General features: G+C 34.5%; 1 pseudogene; it reads right to left on the bottom strand.

Annotated features, from left to right (window-relative positions):
* Positions 1–4338: 4338 nt before the first annotated feature.
* Positions 4339–5487, bottom strand: LOC105884818 (etoposide-induced protein 2.4 homolog pseudogene; annotated as a pseudogene).
* Between the last annotated feature and the right edge of the window lie 18951 nt (positions 5488–24438).

Here is a 24438-nt window from a genome sequence, read left to right as displayed (position 1 = left end):
CGTTAACGCAGTGAAAAAGTAAATTTTTTCAACATATATTTGCTAATGTCAAATCTGATTTAATAAATTCTGTGGTGAATAAACTTAAAATGCTATTTTACTAGCCACATAACACCAGAAAAAAAAATCAACATTTAAAAAAAATTTTATTGTATATATTTAAGGTGTACAGCATGATGTTTTGATATACTTTTATCTTGGTGGATTTATACATGGTGAAGTGATTACTACATTCAAGCAAATTAAACTCATTATCAAAGTTTTAATTCATGTTTTATCGCATATATTTAAAAAATTTCCTACTCTAAAAATGTCCAACTAATCTTGTCATAATTATGAATATTTATCTCTGATAGAAAATATAGTTTTTATTATTAGCACTATTATAACTTGGGTAAGATTTCTTTTAAGTCTTTTAAAATATTTCCTTGAACCATGGTAGTTAGTCTATGATTGTATAATAAAATATTTTCTGTACACAATGTAATTTGTGGCTCTGGCATTTGGGATAGCATAAAACATTTAAACAAAGTATCCTTTCAGTGAAATTTATAATTTTTCAACTAGTAATTACCAAATGCCAGAATTAATTTTTCTCAGATAATTATTCCTTTAGCATAGTTGACAATCCCAGGCATTTAACTCATTCATTAAAATGCAATAATGATCTCTCCAATGGTTTTCACTATCGCTAATGACATGCATTTTTATGCATCGCTAATTTCCATAAAGAACAATGAGATACTATTTTATTGGCATTAGCAGGACTATATTTTGTTGCATGCTTATGAGGAAATTACAAAAGGGCCCAGGACAAATTAGTTTCAGGGTTTTTTTCCTTAAATATTAAATAACTTGCTATATCAGTATATGATGTTAGAGTTGCTACTGAATATTGTTATTGTGTAATTTTCAGTATAATTGGAACAAATATGTGGCTAAGATGGAAAATAGTTAAATTATTAAAGTGAATATATATGCTGATAATTATGAATAAATTTGAAACAAAACTTTAAAGTATTTCAAAATCCAACTTTGTAGAAAATGTTCAGATTAAATACTATTAAAGTTTTTTCTTTGATGTTTTGTATTTGTTATCACTGTTACTTTCCCTAATTACTGCTTATTAATTTAAAAACAAGTTAATTAACTTGCTGAACTACCTACTTTAAATACTTTCCTGTGTAAAATGTTTTATGATGCTGGTGCCTCAGTGTTTACATTAGTATTCAGTACAATAATACTTTTTGATAAAGGTAAATTTCAGATTTCAGTCACTAAAACAAAGTAATTCAAACTTTTCCCACTTTTTTCTAAAAACATAATTTTTAGTCTTATAAAATAAAATTGAAGAATTAATACAGTACCTCAGAGTTTTAAACCCGAATGGACAATATATATCAAAGTGTCCCTTTATGCCCATTGACTTGTTCAGTTGGAAATTACTACTAATTGGCATGCAAATATGTCATTCTGATAAGGTGGGCTTTACTAAAAAAGATATGATTTCTCCTTAAGATTACAGGTTCTCATTGCAAAGATATGCTGTTTTAGCCCTGTTTGTATGAAGCAGTAGTGACATGCAGGGACTGATTAGCTTAAATCACAGATGTGTTTGCCTTAGGGAAATAGCCGAAGCCTGGTTTTTCCCATAAAAGTGATAGCCAGAATTCAAATTACTTTCGATCCAAAGCCATAACTCTTCCAATCTAGTTCAGTGATTACATTGGAATATAGTGAAAAGGAAAGGAAGATAGTGTCTACAAACATTTAAAGTCTACATGTCCTTTGTAAGGCTAAAAAATTAATTGTATGTATTACTAGGAACTGGCTCTCACAAGGCTGACATCAGTAGGCAATGCATTTGTATTTTCATTTTCATCAGTCATCAACACATGGACGCATAACGAGGGTGGGTATTTTTCAGGAAGAGAACACACATTTAATTTGACATTTTCTTGTTGAACTTGAAGAAGCCAGCTTCCCTGGTTTGATTCCATCTTTCATCCCACCAAACTTTCCCTCCTACTCATCAAATAATCATGGCATTCTTCACTATAAAACATAGGCAGATGGGTTCTTGTGTCATTATTTGTAATCCAATTGAAAAGATCTGTTCTTGCGTCTCCTGGCCCCTATTCCTCAGTTTTCTAAAATCAACATTCAGTCCTGTAAATTTACAAACTTTCTTTTTCTTAGCTATGAAATGAAGCGTACCAATAGCATTTTCTGCAACTTTCTCATGTACTTTCCCTTCCTGCATAATCTGTGGGTGACAATAATTCATATAAAGCATTGGAACTCTTTTTCTTAATTCAGTAGCAGTAGCACACTTTTAAAATGGAAAGTACCAAATAAGTGCTATATAATAATAGCAATTTTACTGGCATCAAGCCATCTACTGTTTCCCATAAATGTAAATGTTTCATTATTTAAGCATGCATTTAAAGACCATTTATATGCTTTGTATTTATGCATTACCATTTATTCTGAATTATCTCATAATTTCTCATTCTCTTTTTAAAATTGCTTGATGCATCTAAAAAGGACTAAGTGCTAAGAGGTCATCCCTTAAGAGTAGCTGTTAGAATTTCTTGGAAATCATTGTCCCAACATCTGGGTTACATTTTTCTTTCTGTATTAGTATGCCCCCAATTCTTTGTTGATTAAGAGAAGGAAATATATAGTATTATGTCTTTAAACTTCCCAATCAATACTCAAGTAGCCACATCCTTGAATTTTTTAACCTATAAAAAAAACTACATAAATCTAACAGGCAAAAACTAAACAGAGAACAAGACCTGCTGGTGACATATGAAATGTGGAGAAATATAGTAAGAGTAAAAATCAATTTAATACTGAGCCCTGAAACAATAATTTGCAAAGCAGCACTTTTCTATTCTATGTATTCATAAAAAAAAACCTCCTTGTATATCTTCAGGAAACTGAGGCTATCTTCAAAATTCCTGGCTGTTGATTATATGTAATGAAATCATTGGATAAGTGTAGTCTAGATTTTTAGCTTTACTATTATAAAATTTATATTCTATCTTTGATAGAAATTCTAACCTGATTTTACCACAAATTATTAAAATGTCTCAGTACGAAAGGGAAAAGGAAAGATGGCAATCATATGAGAGAACCAGCGTTGTAATTCACTTATTTGTGTTTATACCTTGCACTCAGCTTGCCATCTTCTTTCTATCTTCTTTCCAATCCATCCATAAAGATAATTTGAAAAAAGTGCCTCATACGAAATAAAACTTTCCAGAGACAGGCTACAAAAAGATTAAAATTTACCAGTGTGTATGATTTTCACCAGAGGGCAAAATAACCTCAAATTCTCCATATACTAAGAACATCTTGACACAAGTTATTTATTTATATTTTTTTTGTGGGAAACCAGCTCACATTTAATTGTGAAATTTTAAAATTGTACAAGTATTTTGACGTTCCCCCCCGTATTTAGTCTCTTATAATGACAGGAAAACATCAACCAATCAGAGGATTTAATGGGTTTAATAGTTTACCCCTTCAGTTCCTATTTGCAGCACCCAATATTCCTTTGAAATACCAGACAGACCCAGCAGTGGCCAACAGTAAATTTCTGCTCCCCCAGAGTTGAAAAGTTCAGGTTCTCCAAGTATTGTGTTGCAGTGGCACTTGCCAAAATTAGTACCTCCCCATAGTTGAGGGCTTTAAATGTACCAGTGAAAAAAGCTTTTTCCCCTTCAAGGGGAAGAAAAAAAATCACTCCAAAACCTGACAGATCTGGCTATGAGATCTTTCCTTCTGTCCCATCGCTTCATCTCTTCAGGCTTTTTTTTTTTTTTTTCTTTTTTGCAGTGGAGCAAAGGAGACCAAAACCTAACCTGAGTTACAAGAAACAAGACAGTGATGGCTATAAAAGGAGTGACCAGGAGCAACTGAGGTACTCCTTTACCTCCCACATCCAACATATGTGCTTCACAGAAAAACAACAAAATAACAAATCCACAAAATACAACAGCTAGAATTACAAAATCCATTCATCCAAGGGTGATAGAAGGCAGGAAAGGTGGGAGAGTAAAATGGCGCAGGGAGAAAAAACAAAGTATTCAAATCAGTCCAGGCACAGGGGATGGCAAATGCTAGAAAATAGCTGCAGAAAAACCTGTGGTCCTTTCAGACTCACGGTGGTGGTAAGAATCCACACACTGGTGTCAGGAAGATTCTGCCTTATGTGCACCAGAGACAAACCTTTCACTTCCTCAGAAAGAACTGAATATGCAGAGGGCCCTTGGCAGCGTGGCTCCTGCCTTCCCTGGCAGGCAGAGGTGAGCAGGGAACAGAGCTGCCACAGCCTTCCTCCAATCCCACCCATCCCCTTTGGGTGTCAGGCAACTCAGTGGCCTGAAGCAGCCTTCAGTTTGGCAGGAGATGGATGCGGTGAAGGGAACTTCTCTGCAGAGGTTGAGCTGCTCAGGGCGGACTGCAGATACACTGTCTTGTGGAAGAGTCTGTTGCTTAAGAAAACCACCAAGGAGAAGAGTCTCAACTGGAAGAGGCACGCTTTGCAAGGGGTCTTTGCTTCATTGGCGCTGATAATGAATAAAGGAAAGAGGATAGAGAAGAGGCAGCCACTGCTAATGTATGAGGACTGCATTGCCGTGAGAAAAGCCAAGGGCAATCCAAACCCAAAGTAGTAAGGCCAATTCCTTTCTATGTTTGACAACCGTTGGTGCATTTCAATTCCTTTATTGAACCAACGATATTCAAAGCAATACAGTGAGTAGAGAAGGGACATATGCAGGAGACTGACCAGCTGACCAACAAGATGGATGGGAAAGAGACTCACAAACACTCCCTGGATAAGGAAAAGAGCCTGCAACAAAAGGTTGAAGAGCATGTCAGCAATTATTTTGCTGACACTAGGAAATGGGTGAGGCTTCCTCCCTGATACCTCAAATCCCAGGTCAGCTATATCTTGAAACCAAATGGCATTCACAACTTTGCTAAGCACAAACAGGAGCAGCACCCAAAGAGCACTGAAAATTGATGTGAGGAAGAATTCCAGCCATGACCAAACATCTCCATTATCGGTGATGGATCACCGATAATCCGGGCTGTTACTGACTGAAGCACAGGTATAAACACTCGATAAAATAAGAGGAGACTAAACCAGAATACTCCTCCATTCCAAGCACAACACTGGAATATTCTACTAACAATACGTGGCTCACTCTCTTGCGTCCGCTCTGTACTCTGGGCTCTCCTCTGTGCCAGGACACTACTTGCCCTTCTTCGTCGCTGCTCTTCTCTCTTTTGCTGGATCCGAGCATCCAGCTTTGAGATGGTACAAATGCCCCACATGGAATCTTTGATTCCCCTGCTGAGGTCCTGGAGAAAGGTTTTTACACTGTCAGCCATCTCTTCGCCACCCAAACTATCAACTACACGGAGGAGAAAGAAGCACCCCAAAATCTCTCATCGTGAAGGACCCGCAGCTCCGCCCGCGGCTCCCGCCCGCCCCGCGCCCTCCGGGCCTGGGCTCCTCCGCGCCGGCCGCCCGCTCCGCCCGGAGCTCCCAGGGCCGGGCCGCTGCGCCCGCACTCGACGCAAGTTATTTTTGATAGACAAATGATACGAATAAGGTTCAAGTGGTATAAAGATTTTTTTACCCAATTGATAGATTTTTCTTTAAACAGATTATTACCTAGAATCGTGTAGTGAAAGATTCATCTTTCTGGGGATTAGGAAATGGTGCTGATTTTGACTCTGCATTGGTTTGATGTGATCTTAGTTATGCTGTTGGACATCTCAGAGCCTCATATTTATTTTCTAAACAAAACAAAATTGATTGAATAACCCCTGATTTATAGCCATTAATCTGTGTTAGTTGGTATGAGGAAAAATGTTCTTTTTAAAGAGAGGTGTTTTCACATTAAAATGTTTAATGACTCCTTTTCTATCATATCTTTTAAGTTGCTGTCTAGTGCTTAAGATCCTCATATATATACATATATATATATAACACATAATACATATATATATTTTACAAAATGAACAACTATTGATTTTTTTCCCACATGGTTAAGCACTTCTCCAGATATCTACTTCTCACAGCACTTTCTGAAGCATTATAATTATGCTTGTTTTCCTGGAAAAGTCTTGGAGACACAGATTCAGTAGCTAACTCAGGATCATTTAGACAGCAAATAGGAAACAGAGATTCAATCCCAGACAGTCCAGCTCTGGGGCCCACTTTCTTAACCACTCTAATGTGCTGCAATGTTACAGCCTTGTTGATTTCACAATACTCTCAAAATCTTTCCAAATACTTCCTTTTCTAGGCCGATTGATTTCCTTACTATTTCCAAACAGAGGCCTATGTGTTCTTTCTTAACTGCATCTTTGCATCTTATCCCCAGACCCTGAATGCTTTTATCACCTGTTCTCTGTTCTCTAGACTCCACACAGTGCTCCAGGCAGCCACAGTACCAAAAGATCAGAGTTGACATCTGAGAAGGATCCTTCGGCTTGTCATTGTCTATATGGCAGTGGCTCCAACTAGCTTTCAAAGTCCTGACTGTTCATCTGAGCATCTGTGCTATGCCATAAGCTCCTCAGCTGACGTTTCGTGTCATCCTAATTTGCAGTGGCACTGTATTCCCTCACAGGTAAATGTACCACCAAAACAAACAAGCAAAAACTTTGGAGGAATTCTATGTCACTCCCTCTCTTTCATCATCTGTACCCATTTTTCTCTATTCTCATCATCATTGCCTGAAGTCCTCATCATTTCTTGTCTAGATTATCACTATAGCATTCTTGTCTGCCCTGTGCCTCCTGCCATGTCCTATTCCAGTTCAGCCAGCATAAACGTGACACAGTAATCTTCATAAAAGATGAATCTTTCCATTTTCCCCCATTATTTTTATCATAAAATCTAAACTTGGTATTATGACTTTAAAGGCCTTCCTGATCTCCTTCCCTACTTCTCCTATCTCTTCTCTTGACATTCTTCATCTCAGGTGAGGTTCACCAACTCTCCACAGGTCTCCCAGACCCTTCTCTGCATTCGTCCACTAGAATTAGCAAGCAGGGCATGTTCTCTCGATGCTTAGGGCCCTGACACCTAGGCAGTTTAGTATAATACTTAAAAACTCAGGCTCTGAAGCAAGAAAGACCTAGTTTAAATCACTGAGTAAATCATCATTTACTAGCTTATCTGGGTGAATTTAATCAAGTAACATGACCTCCCTGGGCTGTTTCCTCATCTGTAAAATGGGGATAATAAAGGGCTCACTTTAAAGAGTTGTGAAAAGGATTAAATAAGATAACTAATATAAAGCTTTCATTATGGTTTTTGGAACACAGTAAATGCTTAATGAATTCTGATACTACTACCAATCCAATGCATTAAATTGAATGAATGAAATAATGAAACTCAAAAATGAATAAAAAAATGAATGAGTGAACAATGTGTATGGAATTATGTCATGTATATGAATATATAATGTGTATACTGTATACACATATATATAGGAACTCCCATAGAGGAAGAAATAGATGCTCTGAGTCACAGCTAGAGAGGTTCAGGATGAGGCCATAAATAAAAACATTTCAGATTTGTCAATTTTCTGCCTTAAGCTTTATTCCATAGTTGATATTAGTTTAGTAAAAAAGAAACAATCCAAAGCTTGTTTGGGGCCAGGCTTTCATTTTATATTTCCACTGCCATGTTCTTGCCACTTGAGAGGTACTTTTTACTATTTCCAAGATTGTTCATCTTTCCTGAGTTAGAATGAGCACAATGTACTTTCTATTGATAGAGCCATCTGAGGTTCCTGGCCTGGAGGGACATAGAGGAAGGAAAGCTGGTGTCAGCACATTAAGGGTACATCAGAGAACAATTGAGCAGTGTGCAGAGGGTGTGCAATTACTTGCTCTCATTAGATACTTTTTAAATGTTTGTATGCTTGCCAGTGGCAAAGATGGCAAACTTCAAGTAATTGATGGAGAACAAAATTTTTATTGTCATCTATAGTTCTATAAAAACCAGTGTTTATTATGTTTTTCTTTTTTTCTGAGTGACTTTACACTGAAAGCCATTGGTCAAGACTCAATGTCTGTCTATAGTTAGTATCTGGAATCTTTAGCAGATGGAATAACAGGATTAACAGGCATTTCTCTAAGTGGTAAAGTGCGAAAAGATAATAGTAACCAATATATTTAAACTCTATACTTTACCCTGAACATTCCTGTACATGATCTCATTTGGGCTGTTTACCCACATATGATCTTATATGGGGTCCTTAGGTATTTTTATTAACCCTCTTTTAAATTTGAGGAAAACAGGATAATAGAATATCAATTAATTCCTCAAATTCACTCATTAGTAAATGGCATTGTTAGGGTAAATGGCACTGATAGGTGTGTTGCCCACCCTTCCCTGTACATCTCCTAATCATTGTGGAGGCTGATTTTATAATGGATTTATAAACCAAAGAGGTGAGGAATATTCAGTAAGCTTGGGAGGACAGAAACACCCCTCTAACCTCCACTCACCCAGCCAGCTCCTGGTAATCACCATTCTGCTTTCTACTTCTATGAGTTCAATATTTTTTATGTTACACACATAAGCAAGATCATGTAGTATTTGTCCTTTTGTGCCTGGCCTATGTCATTTAGCATAATATCCTCCAGGTTCACCCATGTTGTCACAAATGACAGGATTTCCTTCTTTTTTAAGGCTGAATAGTATTTCACTGTGTATACCACATTTTCTTTATCCATTCATCCTATTCTCTAAAGTCTTTGAGCAATTGTGGTTCTCTGAATGCTTCATATCTTACTTGCCTTACACCTTCAGTGATTTATTCAACCTTTGAACACCTGGCACGTGCTAGGTTCTGAAATAGGGCTTAGAGGCACAGATATGAATTTGAATCATTCCCTGACCTCACCATTGGTTGAGAGATATATTAGTGTAGTTTCTAAAACAAGGAGATGAGTAAATTAATAGTTACATCAATCCAGGTTGTTTCTAACTCCTCCCAAGGAAACTTGAGTCTTTGTCCACTAGAAATAGGGATTTCCTCTGTTGTGAACAAGACCACAGCAATGCAGGAGGGGCCCTAGCACTTCCTATGCCTATATTCCATCCACCAACAAACTATAGAGATTAAATTTCTTGGCAACCCTGTGATAAATTTAATCTACTATGACTCATATTATTATTATTATCTCTGGTCACCATCCAGGATGAAAACGCCTCTAGGCATCCTCTCTTTCCTGCAGCCTCATCCTGAGAAACTTTTAGGCTTCCAATCTCTGATCTGTCCTTATAGTGCTCCTCTTCAACTGCCCCCTGGACTCAATGCCTTTACTATATTCTCTGAGCTGCCTATTCATAGTTAAGCTTTCCTTTGTTTTCTCCAGCTGGTGGCCTTAATTAAAACTGAGGCCTTCTTTATGACAATCCTGCCACTTAAGTGGGAAAATCTAATATCAGGAAGGAGGCAGTTATGGGTTTGTGTGGGTTTATGACTCCTTTACAAGAATTGTAAAAAATAGTTTTCGTTCGTTTTGGCATTGCTTTTAGCAGTCATGAGGCGAGACTCCCCATGTGTGTTCCATATTGATCTTGAAGTCTATCAATAGTAAGCAACTTAGCCCTGGCTGGATCTTCCATTATCAGAGTACCTTTCAAAGTAAAAGCATAAGAATAAGCTATTTACTCAGGCCCAAGCTGTTCTACACAATCAAGGTTTCATTCTTCCATCAAGGATGTGTCTATCCTGCTTTATCATCACCTCAGTTTCAAAGAATAGATTTCAAGCAGCCTTGTCTCCCACCAGAACATACTGTCTTTTCTTTTTTCTGGTTTGTAAACTTTTCTATATTTTAAAAATTAATTATGTTTTTCACCTTTATTATCTATTTTTTCACTTCTACTATCTCTTGATGTAAAGAATTTGGTATGTCTGCTTTATGTTATTTTGCATAATTGACTAATGAGGTCTTCTAATTATAAGAAAAAATGTCAAGCTATACATATTCAAGAAATATGAGTACAATAATAGAATGTGCCTAATAATAATCTTGTTATAAGCCTAATTTATACTTTATTTAGATGACTCAGACAACAATTGAAGATCATATAGAAATTTCAGGGACAACATGGCTTATTAAGGTAAATATGCAGAAGTGTCAGTTAACAGAGATCCTATTCTCTGAGAAATATGCTCTACATTTAAGTGTAAAAAATATGTTAATGTAAAGTGCCTTATAAATAGAATTTATGTGCTTTTCCTAAGAAAAAGAAGTAAAAATCTCAAGGTCACTTTCTTGAATTGAAGAGACTTCTTAAAGAAAATGAATCACTAATCTATTTTCTAAATTTCATTATCTTCTTTCAAAAATGATACTCTTGTTCTTGCCTATGCCAGAACTATGTTCTCTAATTCTGCCTCCCTTGTGCCACAAAAAACAATGTTGAAGTAGAAAAAACATGGGCATTGAAGTCACAAACCTGGGAATTAAATGAAAGTCTCTTCCACCACTTCCTAGTTTGTGACCAAGGATAACTTTCTTTTTCCAACATTTCCTAGTTTTAATCGCCTCATCTGCAGAATGGAGATAGTTTTTAGCACACTGGATTCTTGTGTGGGGTAAGTGGGAAAATATAGGTAAAATATTTAGAATTGTTCCTGGCACATACTCTATGTTCACCAAATGCTTTCTGTTAACATTATCATTTTTTAACTGTAAACAGTACTTCACAGATGGATTCCTATTATTTTGAGATTTAGTGAATACATCTTTGTTAACTAAAAATGGACTATATCATCTCCTAATGGTTGTTTTTCCAGATGGAAGGGACCTAATCCCTTTAATCTTTGCTTATCATCAATCTCATTATGGATGCAGCATCTGGCAGCTTAGGGCGTGATGAAATACTGTGGATGTGGAGGGAGGATTCGGGATTGCCCTAGTCTCTCAGCTCTGTCTGAAATTTCTGTCTCATATTGAAGTCAACTTTCACTTCATATTATATTTTCCTTTCAATTTTCCTACTCCTGCTCCCTGGGCTGCACAGAATGTGTAATTGTTTTGGTCATTGACAAAGCTTCCAATATTTTAAAGTAGAGATTGTGTTTCACATAAGCATCTCTTTTCCATGTCAGCACCTTGGTTCCTACAAGCTTTCCTGGTAGCTGTTTCCCAAAGAGCGTCATCTTGGTCACTCTGTTTTGTTCATGGTGCCCTAAATTGTTCTTGGAGCAGAACATGCTATTCTAGATATTTTAAAGAATTATGAGATTTCTCTTATTGTGGACATTATGTTTCCATTAATTCAGCATAGGATTGTATTCATTTAGAAAAGCCTTCCTATAATTAGGCTTGGACTCAATGACAGTATTTGAGTTTTTTAATTGGAACAACTTGCTATTAAAATACATTTCCCTGATCATGTAATCATGTTGATGATATTTTGAGCCTAATTCTAGGACTTCACATTTCTAGTTGCCAAATTTTATGTTATTAGTTTCATCTTATTGCTCCAGTATATTCGGAATTGTCAATCTTTATTATATCATCTAATGTATTAATATTTTATTTCAGCACTGGGCATCCGATAATTTGATAAGTATGCCTCAATATACAATAGATAATAATAGAAACCTTACTCACATAGAAGTATATCAAGATAAAGCCTAACACACAAATGGTTGCATGCAGGAGTCTTCTATTTAGGTTGGAAATGAACAATAATGAATACCTTTTCATCTTTAGCCTTATCTTGACTCTGCTATGGTTGATAATTATTCTAATTGGGCAGTTTGTTGAAAAAATCTGATGAGTCTTTCATCATTCATCATTCTATGATGTAAATAATCCAGGACTGTAATTTTTATATCTCTTCCCATTTTCAAAGTTTTGCTCTGAATACACACACCCAACACCCTTCTTGTTTACATAAGATTGGGATCATTTGCTATATAATAATTTGCTATTCTTGTTTTTATCTTTTTAGGATTTTTAAAAGTCATGAAATATTGCAGGAGAATACGGATTTTGATGGCTGCACAGTATCCCATGATATAGATGCACCATAATCTATGCAACACATTTCTAAATGAAGTATATATTCAAATTGGAGCTATTATAAATATTCTTATAGTAAAAATAAGTTTTGCCAAATAATTCTCAGCACCTCTGGTGATTTCTTTTTCTTCTAGATATATGCCTAAGTGTGATTAATTAAGCAGTCACAAATTTACATATATATGCAGATTTATAACTCTTTTTATAAAAGAAAAACTCTTTTATTTTAGAAAACATGTCAAATACAAAAAATAAAAAGTTAAAAAATTATCATCTATAGCTCAGAGAAAACAGTTACAATTTAAGTGTATATGCATATATTTCCTATATTTTTAAATATATTCACTATAATATAATAAGTAGGTCATATGCATGTGCTATTTTTATTTTTAAATTTTAGCCTAAGTAATTATTCATTAATTAATCAATAATACATTAAATGATTATTCTATATCATTTATTAATTTTCTACAATATAATTTTAATATGTATCAATATTTCTTTGCATGGATTTTTGTTCCTGCTTTATTGAGGTACAGTTGATGAAAATTGATATATTGTACAAATTTATGTTTTGATATACATATATACTGTGACATTATTAGCACTAGCAAGCTAATTAACATATCCATCACTTTACATAAGTATCCAGTTTGTGAACATAAGATCTACTTTCTTAGGAAATTTCAAGTATACAATACAATATTAACTATAGTCACCATGCCATACATTAGCTCTCCAGACCTTATTCATCCTGCATAACTGAAACTTTGCTCCATTTGACCAACATTCCCCATTTTTCCCAATCCCCAGCTGCTCCCCATTTTTCCCACTCCAGACTCTGTTTCTATTCATTCAAAATTTTTAGATTCTACATATAAGTGAAACCATGCAGCATTTATCTTCCTGTGCCAGGCTTATTTCACTTAAAATAGTGCCCTTCAGGTTCATTCATGTTGTCATAAATGACAAGATATCCTTTTTTAAGGCTAAGTAATATTCTACTATTTATATATGCATAGCTTTAATTTTTTTTAAAGTTTCTCATTATTGGTCAATCATGATACTTCTTTTTTCTTTGTTATTATGTAGATTGTGATGAATATCCTTGATGACAGCAATATTTTTTTTTTAGGATACAATTTTAAAGGTGGAATTGCTGGTATATAAATAGAATTGTATATACTTTTTGACCAGCAATTCCACCTTTAAAATTGTATCCTAAAAAAATTGTTGTGAGTATATACAAAGGTTTACCATCAAGAATATTCATCACAATCTATAATTATAAAGCTTTTAATGGTGATTATTCAATTGTTTGGAAAATGTATACAAATTTTCCTTCCCAGCAGTATAAAAATCACATTGCTTCAAATTCTTACTGACATTACTTTCACATTTTTGAGCTTTTTAAAAGTGAAAACAATATTGTATTGTTCATATTTGGTGTTTCTTTAATTGACAATGATGTTTTGTGTTTCAGGCTGTTTGTGTGTGTGTGTGAAGGAGAGAGAAATAGAGAGTTTGTGGGTGGGTGTGAATTTTCTTTTCAGTCTTTCTCCATTATTTTCTAATGAAATTTAACATTTCTCTTATCTTTAGAAATGTTTTCCATTGTTCAATATTTTTTGTTACTTAACTATATTATTAATCTCATTAAGTTTTTCTGGCATTTTTGTATTTTCCCCTGGAATTTATTCCTGTGGAAGTTGTGAAGTAAAAATTTGGCTCACTTTATTTTTTTCTAAATTTTCAATTAGTCCTCTCATCACTGTTTAAAAAATAGTGATCCATCTCCCTACTGATTTTTCAGTAATGCAAGCAAAGGGAAATTAATGTATGATGTAATATACGATATGCTTTGTTTCATTATCTGCCAACTTTAATATCCATTTCCAATTTGAAAATTTATATTTATATATAAACATATGTATATGATTTACAGTGAATCTAGGCAATTTGAATTTAGGCTTTTTATATTAAATTTTATTTATATCATATGTTTTTATAAGAAAAATCTATGAAATTACTTTTACAATTGTACTCATACTTTTTATAACTTATACTAGATTCAAATCTTGCTGCAGTTTTAATCTCTTCTTTTCTCAGTTATTTGGAATATAGTTTTAATTTTTTTCCCCACAAGGAATATTTAGGCAGCATATATTCTGAAATCTTTTAGGTCAATAAATGGCTTCCTCTTTATTTCATCCACTAAAGACAACATACATTATTTTAAATTTCTAAAGTGTCAACTGTCTGTCTCCTCTGAGTGTACAGAATGATATTTACTTTCCCAGTTTCTGCAGGAATTTTTCTGAGGTCTGTGTTGTTTTACTTTTCTCTGTTTCCAACCTGTGCAGATTTCCCCCGTAGGTCCTTAGCTCTGTGTTCTAGCATCTTGGTTTGGGTGCTTCAATCCTTTTTTCAACCAGAGCCTGGGAAGAAATATAGAAAAATAGAACTGCTATATTATTATCAGTAATTCTATTTCTGAATATATATCCAAAAGAATTGAAATCAAGGTCTTGAAAGGATATCTGCATTCCCACGTTCACTGCAGCATAACAATAGCCAAGGTATGGAAACAACCCAAGTGTCCATCAACATAGAATAGATTAAAGCACTGTGATATATACATGTAATGAAATACTATTCAGCCTTTAAAAGAAGAAAATCTATGTGTGACAACATGAATAAATCTTGAGGACATTATGCTAAGTGAAATAAGCCAGTCACAGGAAGACAAATACTGCATGATTCCACTTATATGAAGTATCTGTAATAGCCAGTCTCACAGACACAAAGAATACAATAGTGGTTGTCTGAGGCTGGGGAGTGGAGGAAATAGAGAATTGTTTGTTCAACCTGTATAAAGTTTCAGTTACACTAAGTGAATAAGTTTTAGAGATATACTGTATGACATAGTATCTGTAGTTAATAATAGTTAACAAATATCACAATTTGTTAGGAGAGTAAGTCTCATGTTAAATGTTCTTACCACACAATAAAAAAAAAAAAATAGAAAAGAAAAAGAAAGGGACAAAAGGAAACTAACTCTAGGTGGTGGTGGATAAGTTAATTACCTTGATTGTGGTAACTGCATCATACGTGTTTGCATATGTCCAAAGTCATATTGTACACATTAAATATGTATAATTCTTTCTATTTTAATTGAACCCCCCCCTGAAAGCTGTTAAAGATCAAATAAAATTCACAAAATTTCTATGAGTAATTTAGGCATATTCATTAATTTAGCCAACATTTTTGGAAATAGAAAGTTAACTTTATATTGTGAGTTAAATATAATATAATATAATATAAACATAACTTTCTTAGATGTGCCAGAACACACACAATTGTTTTGGCATTAGGCTTGTTCTTCACAGTCTTTTGATGATTATTTGTTGAGATCTCTCAGCTTGAATTTACCTTGCTCTCTCCAAATGTAATCTAGCTTGTTTTTAAACCCCATTTGAAAAGATTTTCATATGCTAATAAAAAGAAATATTTTGAAATCAAGCTGGAGATACACAGAAGGGACAAGGTGGTATGTATTTGTTCTGCCAAATCATTTATTAAAGAATACTTGAGTTGTGCCCAGCACCTAGGTAAGACAGAATAGCTTGCAGAAATTTAAATTCTGAAGATGAAAAATATTCTAAAAAATTGACTTGTATTTCTCATTTAATTCTCAAGTTATATAGATTGGTTTTGATGGGGCTTAGCTGCTATAAATCCTCTATCAAACCACTCCAACATTCAGTGGCTTGAGACATGGCATTTATTTATTTATTTAATTTCTCCATATTATGGGGGTACAAATGTTTAGGTTACGTATGTTGCCCTCCCTCCCCATTCAGAGCTTCAAGTGTGTCCATCCCCTAGATGGTGTACATTGCACTCATTATGTATGTATATATCCATCTCCTCCTCCACCCTCCCATCTGCCTGAGGTCCGATAAATGTTATTCCTATATGTGCACTTCGGTGTTGATCAGTGAAACCAATTTGCTGGTGAGTACATGTAGTGCCTATTTTTCCATTTTTGGGATACTTCACTTAGTAGAATGATCTTTCCAGCTCTATCCAGGAAAATACAAGTCAGTCAGAGATAGAGCAGAGAAACAAGCAATGGCATTTTTTTAGGTCACAGATCTTCAGGTTAGCTGGAGAGCTCTTCTAGTCTTGGCTAGGCTCTTCCATATTCCTAGGATGGGCTAGAGATGGGGTGATTTTGAATGGCCATGGCTGTGGTATCTTGTCTTCTAGCAAACTAGCCTTGGCGTGTCCTTCTCATGGATGACAGAGAGCGCGAAAGAGAGTAAGCTGGATTGAACAAGTAATTTTCAAGCCTGTGTTTGTCTGAATAAGTCACATGGCTGACCCCAGAGTCATGTGACTTAGAGATAGTCCTACCAAGCTATATGGCAAAGGGCATAGGTACAAGAAGGGGTAAAGAATTAGAGCCATTTGCAATCTACCACTGTGATTGTCCTAGGATCATACTTACTACAGCAGAAAATGCATACTATATATATATATATATATATATATATATATATATATATATATATTCTATTGCTTCCACAGAGCACAACTACTTCAAAGCTATTAAAACCCCACAGGAAAGTACAGAGTTAAAGTTATACTACCTTATGGTGCCATGTCCTATAAAGGTTGCACTCAAATACTCTAAGCTTATACCTTTGACTAATAACAGGAAAGATGTCATTTGGGAACATTATTCTCATAGTGAGATCTACTGAAACTTTAACAACAATGCAATTCAGATTTTCATAGATTTGTCCCCTAGGAGAAATAAAGAAAACACAATTAAATGTTGAATTACTACTCTCAAGCAACCCATTTGTGAAGGATAATGATCTCACCAAGAAGATAAAAGTTTTCATATGATTAGGTTCTTCAGCCCATGAAGCACTATCAAACACATGAGAGTAATATGTAAAAGGCCTTCCTTTAGTTCCTTGGGCTAATTAAGAGGAATAGTGTCTCTAAGGCATCTTCATGCACTAGGCTTCCACAAGTGCCTCACTCTGGTGTTTTAGTTACAGGTCGTGATTCATAGCTGCTGGGTTTTGTTCAAGATCATGTAGTTTATTTTCAAGATATGGCATAAATTTTTCCTGTTAGGCTCCACTGCCAAGCAAATGCCATCACTATTCAGCTCATAAATTGCACAACACAATAAGCAATTGCAAACATTTTTTTTTTTTTGCTGGTTCTATTTTATTCTATTTCATGAAAAGTCTAATAGTTAAAAAATTCCATTTACTGTAATTGCTATTCCATAGATTTTGACAGACTTCTCCCTATTTTATAGTCTGTGATAAGCACTCTGTTTTATGAAATTGTAAATTTTCTTCATCTAAAGTATAGGAACCACTAAAATGAAAATATTGTGATATATACAATTAATAGTCATAATGACTAAAATTTATTGGGCACTTATTACTTTGGTGGTCTTATACTTATATAAAATTTGTTTTTGTAACAATTCTAAATAAGGGTAATGTAATTGTCAGGATATTGAAGCTCAGAGTGAACTTCTAAGAGACTGCGTCTTGTAGTAGGGGAAAGAAGTGATTGTACTCATATTGGGAACCTCTTCCTGTGCTGCAGTCTAGAAATTTGCTCTGTGCGCCAAATAAAGGAGATTGTAGGACTCACTTGCTTTGTTACCCTTCTTTCAGGTATGACAGCCCTATACTGCCTTTTGTCTAATGTCTGAAAATAGTTGTTTGATATTTTCTTTCCAGTTTTCTATTTGTTTATTTATAAGAAAATTGAGTCTAGTGCCAGTTATTGGAGCATGATTGAAGCCTGTGCCACTTTTTCAAATAGAAGAAAGATGTAAAGGGCCAATCAAAAGTATTTACCATACCTTTCCATTCTGATTTTGTCTTCAGAAGCTACTTTTTTTTTTTTTTTTTTTTTGTCACATTGTCCAATGCTCCACAGCCCTGGGGGCAGTCTCACCATAGTGTTCCAGGCTTAGTGAATCCTGTCCAGATCTTATACATAGGGTAATTTGGGGACAGTCATTCTTTACCTGCATATTAAAATGCCTTCCTAGTACAACAATTTAACATTATGCTCTTTAGCCTTGAATATGGTTATCAAACTATACACCAATCCTTAGCAATCACTTTAAAACATTTTTCTCTGAAATGTGGTGGCCCCTTTTATGTCAATTTGGATATTTCTTCAACTCAGGAAATTTTGGTAATATTGTATATTCAAATCCTTTTTCTGCTTATTTGTTGGCATGCTTCTATATTATTTCTCCTGAAATTGCTTTGATTGTTTAGTCTTCCTCTGCATTTGTTGCAATTATCTCAAGCCATTCTTCTATGCTATTATCTCAATTTTAAGCCATATCTATTTTGTACTTTGTTATTCTAATTTCTTCTGTAATAGCATCATTTTGGCCTTCAATTTATTTCCTTGGTTCTATAATCTTTATATTTACCCAATTCCATTGTTTTATCATCTTATCTTTGAGTTTTTATGTATTAAATCTGTTCTTATTAATTTTTCCTATACTGGAAAGCACTGGTAGGAACATTTCCTCTGGGTTTTGTTTTTATTTTTTGGCTGTTATTTCCTTTTTTCTTTTTATTTATTTATTTGGTTGTTTCAAACTGTTCTATCTTTTGTATGCTAAATTTCTTTTTTGGAGGAATTATTTAGTATTTTTGGATGCCTGTAAGATCATTCCTTTGACTATTACTGGATCTAGATAGTCCATTTCTGCTAATATATTATGGATGGTTCTCCTTGACTTTTTGTCTAACTTTAACTCTGACATATATGTGTTACTCTCTGAGTTCCAGTTTGGGGCTTAGGTATTGGGGTCTGTTTACTTCTCTTTTGCTTATTAACTAGGCATGAGCTGGGTGCAATCTTTGGAGTGAAAGGACTCTTTTGAGAATGTTGTTATTCCTTTGCAAATGTTCTCTTTACTTAGTAGAGACCAAGACTTCCCGATCCACTGAAGTGCGGTGGCGATGTTTCTATGTGTTGTTCAATGACAGTCATCTTCACTTAGTCATTCCACCCCTATTTCACCATGTTTCATTCCAAACTTGTTAAAAAATTCAAATTGGGGATATTAAGTAGGAATTGTCAGGATTTAATCAACATTCCAATATTGCTTATATAAGGTGAGATTGTGATTAAGGTTCACACTATATTGTGCTCTTTCCTTACTTGCTCATGGGTGGTAATTTTTTTCTTCTGGTTATTCATTTTTATTCATTTCACTAGATATTGATGAAGGGAGAAGTGTATCATTTTTTACCTGGAATTCTGGTGCTGATTTTTAATTAGGGGTTAAGGTTGGATTCTGTGGTAACAAAATGTCTATTTTTTAAAGAAACTCAAAGAATTCTTGTTTAATTAGATTTATGTTGCTTTGGTTGCCAAGGAGTTTAATACAATAGTTCTACTCAGCCTGATTTTTCAATATAAGCATCTGTTCCCAAACTTGTATAAGATGATTTCATGACTCATGTTATTTCACTTTAATGGTGGTGGCTCTACATGCATCTTGCTTTCGACTGTAAGCCAACTCAAATTCTGTTTGGAGTTAGGTAAAATATGCAATTTAAAAACAAAATCACTTTCTTGGAAAAGAAACAATGTATCTTAAATGCTTATTGTAACAACAGCTTCTAAGCCAACTGTCAAAATATTTCCCCCCCCCCACCATCATAAAGGGGTTCAAAATATTTTAATTTGGAAGCATGTTAAAGCCAAATAAAATTAAATTTAAAAGTTATAATGGGCACACAGTTTTGATCCAGCCATGTGATCACTATTTTATAGAATCTTTCAAATAGAAATTGAACTCATAAGTAGATACCCATTATTGTGTATTTTAAATGTGTTTGATCTTGTCATTATGTCCTTGGTATACAAGGAGAGATGGTAGAAGAAACTGCTTTGTCAAAATCACTTACAGGGGTGTCATTGGAAATAAAATCCATTCTGTCAATCTGATTTGTCTTCATGAAAATTCAAGGAAGAAATTTTGCTTGAGTTCCAGTATCTTAGAAAAAGTGAAGCAACCCATGACAATAGCATTGTTTTAATCCTAAGAATTGGAACTCACATGTTTGTTTGGAACTCACACGTATGTTTCCCTTTCTGGTGTGACTACTCAAAGACTCCAAACAACATTGTGACCTACACTATTAACTGTATGGAATGAGATTGCATGCTTTGTATTTTGTGTGTGGATCTTCCTCGGACGCCCTTTTTATTCCCAGGTCACATTATTCTTGCTCTACTTTATTTAGTTCTTTCATTTGAAGTCTCTCATACATGTAAAAATGTTTGAAGTTAGGCTTAATAAATAAATCAAATGCTTAACCATTCATTCCATCATGGATGCAATATGGGTAATAATCTATATTTAAAATATCACTAACTGAATGAATAAAATTATAAAATCACTTCACTGGAAGTAAAACTTAAATATATGTATATTTATCTCAGGCTTATTTAGAATACCAAAAAAGAAACATCTTAATATAAAACAATAAAGAAATTATTAAATATATTATTGTTTAGATATATGATTTCTTGTAAATAATATTCAATGATAAGGGCAAATTCTTATGATATAACATAACTAACCTAATGGATGTAAGACTCTATTACAATATGATCTTAATTTAGTCGATATAATATGAACAGAAAATACCTTAAAATAAACACATCAAATGTTATATATTAAATGTTTCTCATGACTGTTGCAACCTTGATTTGTATTTTGTCTTGTTTCTATAGTTTTCACACATGAATATCTATTATTATTATTGTTAATAGAAACATCCACTGTTTTAAGTCACCTTTTAATTTTCAGTTTACCGCCATAATCTTAAAATATATTTTGTGAGAACAGATATTGGTATTATTTTGTCATTCTAAAATGTTGACTGAAATCCTCTCCCTTCCCCTCATAAAAGCCACCACCTGTTTAAGCTTACGAAGGAAAATATAAGACCTTTACCTCCAAAGAAATTGTGATTTTCCTCTAGAATTATCCAGAGATAGTTCTCTTCTTGCCATAACAGTCCAGGTGTTTTTTTTTTTATTAAAGGTGAAAACCTAATGTGTCAAAATCATACGCGTTGGGACTCTAGTTGATCACTTGGACTCAGGAATTGCCTATAACTTGTGAAGTAAGTAAAGTTGACACAAATTTCAACATACTGACTCTTTCTTTTGAAAACCAGACTTATTTTCTAGCATGCCAACACTAAAGGAATTGAACTTTTCCACACTATTTAATTTTACATTTTAGCTTCAATGGCTTTCATATTCTGAAAAAGGTAGTGTGAAAAATCTGTTAGTGCAAGATATATCATGATTAGAATGCTGCCATTTCCCCCATGCATAATTATGTTAATTCCACTGTTATATTATTCTCTACTATTGACATTAGTATAATTCCCCACATATTGAGAACATATAGAATGTATTTTATTTCAAAGGAGATAAAAACAAGAGATGAGTTGTAATTGCTCATGTTGAGTTATGAGTGACTTTCTCTCCTCAGCAAAACAAGTGCTAATTTAGTACAGCTTCCAGTTCATTGAACATTTGGTAATTTATTTTTCTTGGTCTTAATCTTTTCTTCACAATAAAAATATACTCTCTTAAGGGTGGGATAAATGTGCTTTCTTCCCTTTCTTATCTAGTCTACATTCACAGCTAAATTACTACTTTTTAGCTAATTTAGCTAAATTATTTAGCTAAATTATTACTTTAGGGACTTTGTTTTAGCTGTGTGTGTGTGTGTGTGTGTGTGTGTGTGTGGTGTATTAGGAATTCTAAACAAAAGTATGTTGTTATATCTAATTACTTTAATATTGGCAATAGTGTCAGAAACCAAAAATTTTAAAAGGTTTTTTCTTTAATCTGTACCATTAAATTTTTCTGCATTTCCTGGCAGTATGAGTGGCTTTGAATTTGCAGATACAGGCACAGTAAAAAGAATTTTTCTGGTTAAGATTGTTTTGGCTCTAGGACTGAATAACAACTGTAGACAGCTAGCTGGCAGTAGTCCTCTCCCCCCTTCACTTGCTGTCAAAATGATTGTTTGATTTTCATGACAATACCATAAGAGTGTTCAGATTATTTCCCCAAAGAGAATTTCATTTCATTAAAAAATGGTTAATCAGGAGCATTGGCTCATGCCTATAATCCTAGTACTTTGGGAGGCTGAGATGGGAGGATCGCTTGAGGTTAGATGGGAGGATTGCTTGATGGGGCCAGTAGCGAGGCCCCATCTCTACAAAAAATAGAAAAATTAGCTGAGTGTGTTGTCACATGCCTGTAGTTCCAGCTACAACAACAACAACAACAAATGCTATCAAACAGCATCACATGCTACACAAGAAGTCTTTTGTGAAAGGCAGAGTCAATCAATGTGGCAAACTTTATTTGTCTTCTTTTAAAAAATTACTACAGCCACTGAAAACTTTAGCAACCACCACTCTGATCAGTCAGCAGCCATCAACATCTTGGCAAGACCCTCTACCAGCAAAAAGATTACAACTTGCTGAAGGCTAAGATGAGTGTTAGCATTTTTCAGCAATAAAGTATTTTTTAATTTAACTTAAAAATATGCCAAAAGTAAGTTATACCTTTAGGTTTTGTCAGCTTCTGTAAAATAAAAACATTTGTTAAACTAATATTTGACTTGCATTTTTCCTAGTGTAACTCAGACAAAACATAAATAAAAGTGAGGAAATTTAATGTCCTTGGAAGTTCTGCTCTTAAAACACTGCTTCTAGTCTCAACCTCCCTGTCTCTCAAAATTTATTCAAGGATTTCGGCTTTGCTTCTAATATTTTGTAAACATAGAAAGAAGTAGCTTAGTGTGTTTGAGAAAGGCAAAAGGTCAGATTATATTTATGGACTTTAAACCACTGCTCTTGTAATTACAGAAACCACCCCCCCCCAATATTAATGTTTCCCTGGCCTAAAAATAGGCTTGCAAAAGATTGTACATTATATTTATTTGTGATACAGATTCTTGAACAAATTGCCTTTCTTCCTTTTTTAATTAACTTTCATGGAGTTCTCATAAAGGAGCATCCATATTATTTTTCTCATTTAAAAACAAAGGAAAAGAAAATTTGCTAGTCCCCATTTCTCATTTGTTTTCCTTTACATAAACATTCCCCAAGAAGTTTTTTTACTTACAATCTCTGATCTGCAATCTCAAATTAAATTCATAATCTCCAAATCTCCTCTTTTAGTCTGCCTTGAACCATTCTAACTAACTTTTGTTTACACCACTTCACTAAAACTACTTTTGTTAAGGTCTTTAATGACCTCTACATAGTTAAATCTGATGCCATCTGTCAATCTCCAACATGGCTGACCTATTAGCAGCCATTGACACAGCTGATCCTTCCCTCCTTAAGAAATTTTTTTAGCTTTCAGGAGTTTTACTTCTACCCAGTTTCTTTTGGCAGCTCTTCCTCATTTTTCCAATCACTAAATAGTGGAATGACCCATACTCAGTCTTCGAACTTCTCTTCTCTCTCAGCACCTTTTCCTTTTATGACTTCATCTGGTCTCATTGATTTAGATCCCTCTGACAGGCCAGTGCTGCCCAAACGTAGTCACCATTTCTGAAAGTCTTTTTAAATGCCATTCTTATCTAGCCTATTGCCTCATCTAAATTTCTTTTGGACTTCTAATAGGCAACTCAAACGTTAATATCTAAACTCTTCCCGCTATAGTTTCTCCCATCTCGATTAATGGCCACTCCATCCTTCCAGTGGATAAAGCCAATAAAAACTTGGAGCCAAATTTTATGCTCTCAAATTTCACATTCATTTCATTGGAAAATTCGTTTGGATTTTCTCTTCTAAAGACATCCTGTGCTGTTGATAGGATCCAAGTTGCCATCATCTTTTAGCTGATCATTGTGACAACCTCGTAAGTGGTCTTTCTGCTTCTGTCCTTGTGCCCTTATTTTCCACAATACAAGAGATCTTGTTAAAATATGAGTGAACCACATCATTCCTCCACTCAGAACTTTCTGACAGCTTCCCATCTCTCTCATAGTAAAATAAACTGTTCTTACTATGCCCAAAAAGGACCTAACATATGGCTACCCTGACCTCTCCCTCTCTACCAGCCACACTGACCTCCTGGATTTTCCTTGAATAGTCCAGATGGTTTTCTAGCTCGGAGCTTTTGCATTTGCTTCTCCCTTTGTCTGAAACGTTCTTCTCTCGGATATCTACATAGTCACCGCCTTCAGGTCTTTAATGTCATGTTTTTCAGGGACACTTT

Source organism: Microcebus murinus, chromosome 9 (assembly GCF_040939455.1).
Source record: "Microcebus murinus isolate Inina chromosome 9, M.murinus_Inina_mat1.0, whole genome shotgun sequence".
NCBI lineage: Eukaryota > Metazoa > Chordata > Mammalia > Primates > Cheirogaleidae > Microcebus > Microcebus murinus.
Note: the sequence above shows the minus strand (reverse complement) of the source record. Positions and strands in the feature narration are given on the sequence as shown.